This window comes from Pinus tabuliformis, chromosome 4_2 (genome assembly GCF_031772625.1).
Source record: "Pinus tabuliformis cultivar Carrire ecotype Pingquan chromosome 4_2, CPIR1, whole genome shotgun sequence".
Lineage (NCBI taxonomy): Eukaryota > Viridiplantae > Streptophyta > Pinopsida > Pinales > Pinaceae > Pinus > Pinus tabuliformis.
In genome coordinates this window covers 375,109,638-375,114,765 of record NC_142304.1, presented here as the reverse complement: position 1 = coordinate 375,114,765, position 5,128 = coordinate 375,109,638, and the positions used below count along the sequence as shown (strand labels likewise).

Here is a 5,128-nt window from a genome sequence, read left to right as displayed (position 1 = left end):
CATGGAGGTCTGGATCTAGAGATTTGAGGTAGCATGCTTATGAGACTACTATATTACTAGTGGTCGAATTGTGATGCAGTTTTCACATATGCGTTAGAGAAATCGATGTTGATCTGGGCACAGATCAAATCTAGGTGCAAGTGGTTGTAGGGCGGATCCATAATGTGGTAGGCCTGATCTGCATAGATTTAAGATCCCAGAAAGGGTTTCAAGGCCATGTTTATATGAAATTGATGATGCATGCGCTAAAATCTAAAGGGTGATTTCAACATAATGGTGTCGATATGGATGTGAACGTGTAAGGTTGAGTGTTCTGTCACTTTTTCAGATTTGTGACACGTTTGAAGTGATGAAAATGGCATCTTCGATAATTGTGGTTGGTTCGAGTGACCTCAGATTTTCTTGGAGGAATCCGGGAAGTGGTTGCATTAGCATTCCAGATTGCAATGTAGTGTGATCGTCAATGTGAATAATCCCAAGCCGGCCCGAATCGCAGGAGAGACTGGAGCCGTAGCAGTGACAACGACATGGCTTCTTGGGGACGTCGTTAACAGAATGATCGATCTTGTTCTGGTTCGGCAAATCAAGAAATCCGTCAGTATTCCTATCATATCCCGTGCCCGAATCGAACATTTCATGGACGCCTAGATCTTGGAAGTTGTGGGCTTGGATTTCATAGACGAGAGTGAGACTCTGACACCGATAGATGATTCGAATTTTACAAACAAACACAATTTTTTGTGTCCATTTGTCTGCGGCTGCAGGGACCTTGGGGAGGCCCTGCGTCGTATTGTGGAGGGTACGATGATGGTGAGGATGACTGGGAATCGATCCAACAATGTGGTGGAGGCCATCAAAAACTTGTGCTTCATGCTCAGGCAAGTTAGGAGGCTGCAGATTATTAACGAGGATCAGCTTTACACGTTCACGAAGGGGATAAATCCCCCTTTCGAATTGGTGAAATTGACGAAGCAATTGAGGCATTTGCTAGTGATTATGTTTGGGTTTGGAGGGATCGTGACCCCAATAGATGCAGCCATGTTGATGGAAATTGGGTGAGATGGGGTTTTTTGAGGATTCTTTTGTTTTCGATTGTGAGGATCTAGCGTCATGTGTTCAGGCATTCGTCTAGGCCATGGCACATTATAACGATTTGTATATTCTGGCGAAGGTTAGTTCCAGCATGGCCGACCTAGATATTAACTATAAAGATTTAGTTCAGACCCAAAAAAAGGGTCTTGGGATTGATCTTCATTAGAATTCTATGGTAACAATTTAATTCGATGAAGATGTTGTTTCTACTACGTGAGGCCACCGGTGTTGGAATCTATGAGGTTCTTGTCAGGTTTGCAGTTGGAGCGGTTTGATAGAAGTTTTTTGAGCAAATCAAATTGAGAGAGGATGGGTTAGAATAATAGCAGCAATAAACAAAAAAAAAGTTTTATGAAATCAAAATTATTGCATGTAAATGGGCATACTACTATAAGACCTCGTAAGGCATGTGTACCCCTGGATAATCACTAGCAATATCTGGTTAAACCTAGGTGATTGGGGGGATGTTGCGTTAACAATACCCCATGTAAAAACTCTGAGAGGGGTAAGGGCTAGAGTGAGTGGGATTGTCTCACTTAGCAGTTTTGGCTGGAGTTAGTCAAGGCACCCCAAGTCAAGTTTAAGGGGGGGAATTGTTAGATAAACTTGACTCGGGATAGAGTGAAAGTTGACCAGATAAAAATTGATGGTTTTGGGGCGCATGGTATTGCGCACCCATTGTATTCTACCCGTGGTATTATATGTAATGGAGCTTATAAAAGGTTGGAAGGAGTTCATTGTAAAGCAGGCCTGGAGGTGAGCGGTGAAGGCTCACTTGGTCGGATTGGCCAGGGTTTTGGCGAATGCTAATGAGATATCATTAGGTTGGGTTTTCCCTCGATTTGGGGTTTTCCTGGATAAACATGTGTGTTTATGTGTTTATGGTTGTTGCTGTTTATTTTTATATTTATTCCTCCCGGTAATTATTTATGTTATACAGTCAATTTCTTAACGTTTTCCTGATGCACTATTTAGGATTGTGTTGGTATATGCCCCACCTTTAAAAAGTTGACCTTAGAATTACTGGGGTATGAGGTTTCCCTATTCATGGTATGATCAGGGTCAATAGGAATTTTCCCCTCATTATATTTCTTAAATCTAGCATGATGTGTAGGTTTGTCGTTCTGGTCTAGTATTTGAGATCTATTCCTTGATCTTAAGTCATATCTCCTATTAATTTTGTTGGAATAATAGCTAATGTGTCGTCCTTGATGAAAACCTACTTGATAAAGATGTCAACATTATAATAATAAGATGTTTATGGAAAGTGATACAAACGCTACATATGATATGAATAAAGGAATGCCAGTTCACGATAAAGGTAAATATTGAGAAACTATATGTGTATCCTATGAAGAAGGATCATGTACATACATAGGTCCTATCAGAGAAAGTCACATACAACATCTACACTATGGTAATTTGAATACTAGGGGTCTTTACCATGGTATTGACCCATAGTAATGGAAGTGACAATGGTTATTTTATCACCTAAAAGAATACCAACAACATTACGACATAAGGTATTGGCTAAGGCTAAAGTTATATAAGGATATGGAAATCAAGGTGTTAGGTTTTCATGTATTGGGTTATTCATGTGTAATCTAATCCAAAATAGATGTGCACCAGGGAGCAAGGAGAAGACTCATATATGAAAGATCTAAAGTATGTTAACATATATGAATGTTTGATTTACTTCTTGAAAATATCTAAGTAATGATATATCTATGGTTATAATTATGTTATGATGTTAATCAATTGTTCAGAAGTTTGTAATTCTGACAGTAAAAGTTGCGAACAGTGAAATTGTATTTGCAACGAAATGTTCCAGATCTGTATTCAAGTTTGTCTCTAGATAGTCATGCACATATGTGAGTATGGCTTCATATAGTCGTGTATAAATTATGTGAATTTATTCTATATGTCGAGATCTATACGTCGATGTTATGCATGATAGTCACATACATATGCTGATATGCTTCATGGAGGTCATGTATGTATTATGGGTTTTTATAGTATGGCTTGATGATGACATTTGAAGAGTCTTGTTTTGTTTGCTATTGTTTATTGATGATATATCTATCCTAATGATCTGTCTTTGATAGTGTGGATTGGGTTGAATGAGGTTTGGTACATTGATAAGTGATGATGATGCATTATGATTGGTGATTTTAGTAAGTCAGTATTGTTGTATCTGTTGTGATTCAGTATTTAGTAACCGACCTAGTGATTTAGTTAGACAGATAATTCAATAGTCAATGATCTGAGATATGTACAGAAATATTCTTCAGAGGAAGCGTGTATATGCATGGTTATTCTTCAGAATAGTACCATATACATTATGATGTATGCATGATTAGGGTTTTCAGTGATAACACTTTGTTTTAGTGATGATGAACATTGTATGGCTTGATATAATGGTTGTGCATTGGTATGATATTATGGTTTATAAATCTTATGGATTAGTTTGATATTGTCGCAATGGTTGATTTAGATTCAGTGATTGGTTTGATAGTAATACAATGATACAATTGGTTCAACATTTGGTTTCATAAGTGTTACTTTGTATTAGGCTTCATGTTGGAAGTGGATCTGGTCTGAAAATATAATGAAAGGTGGCCTACACATTTTATATTTTGATTCAGGTGTATCTAGTATGAAATATTATGAAACATGGTCCACAAGAGGAGCTAATGGTTGAAGCCTTTAGTGACGGAGTCAGAGTTTCCTTCTAGTGGTGGTTGGTAAATTTTTGCAGGGGGTAGTTGCTCCTTTCTCGTAGGAGGCAGTGAACAAGATCAAGGGTTTGGAGCTCTCTTCCAATGGGTGGTGGAGAATGAGAGAAGGTTGTGGCCTTCTACAGATCGGTGCCTTCGTGTTCATAAGAGTATGTGGAAGTACAAAATGCAATGAAGTTTTCTTGATAATAAAAGAAGAAGACATAAATGACAACAATGGTGGTTTTCTCCCACATTGGGTTTCCACCTAAAATCCTAGTGTTCATGTGTGTTGATATGTTTCTTGAGTGTTCATGATCTATCTGTTATTTATTATTCATGGTTTGTTCTTATTGAAAGAATAATGAAGTAATGATGCACTCATTAAAGATGAACATATGATGAAATATATGAAAAGTTAGTTAACTGGATATGTGTTGTTTGCCTTTATTGAATTCATGTACATATGTTGTTTGCATGAATGGAAATAATATATAGAAATCAGAATATGAAATGAAAATGTTTAAAGTGAATTAAAATATTGATTCACCCCCCACCCTACTATTTTTCTGAACAATTAGAATCAGAGCAGGTCACTCTAGTTCAAGCTTAATTGCTTGAGAGTGGATCGGGGATGATGGGAAAGACGCAAAAGAAGAGGGAAGCTCAAATGAAGAAGAAAATTCAAGAGAACAATGACGGTGATGCATCTAATGCTATGGCAATATCTGCATTGATGGGCCAAGGACAATTTGCAGCAAAAGAACAAGGCAAGTCAGAAACAATGGACAATAAAGGTATGTTTATGCTAAGTGATGATAACTCTTACGAATCGAAAGAAAAGACGAATTCTAAGTTAATTAACCTTGGATCCGATGTCTGGAATTTAGTATGTAATGGTTGCACTAAAACGGCTCCATAATGTCAAGAATTCCAAAAGAATAATGTAGCATTAAATGAAACCATTGGTAACATACCTAATTCAGCATTAGGAAAGGCTATGCAATATGAAACTACAAATGGAGTATGGGATAATCTACAGGCCATTCATGAAGAAAAAAAAGGAAGTTTATTCATGAGGAGAACCACCATTAGAATCTAAACAATATTTTGAAGGACTTGAAGATGAGATAATCTCTCTAAGAGAAAATATTGAAAATTCAAACATAAATGAAGTGCTACTTCAAGTATTTGAAGAACAAGAGATGGGATGAAGTGAGAGATTATCGAATTAAAGGAGAAATTGGAAGGTTGAAGAGAGGTTGAGGAAGGAATGAGAAAGTAGTATTTGGAAAAGGAAAAACAGTGTCAAAAACTTA

At 37.2% G+C, this 5,128-nt stretch overlaps 1 pseudogene; it reads left to right on the top strand.

The window, feature by feature from the left end:
* The first annotated feature begins 284 nt into the window (after positions 1 to 284).
* Positions 285 to 1,258, top strand: LOC149169495 (putative pyridoxal 5'-phosphate synthase subunit PDX1 pseudogene; annotated as a pseudogene).
* The last annotated feature ends 3,870 nt before the right edge of the window (positions 1,259 to 5,128 follow it).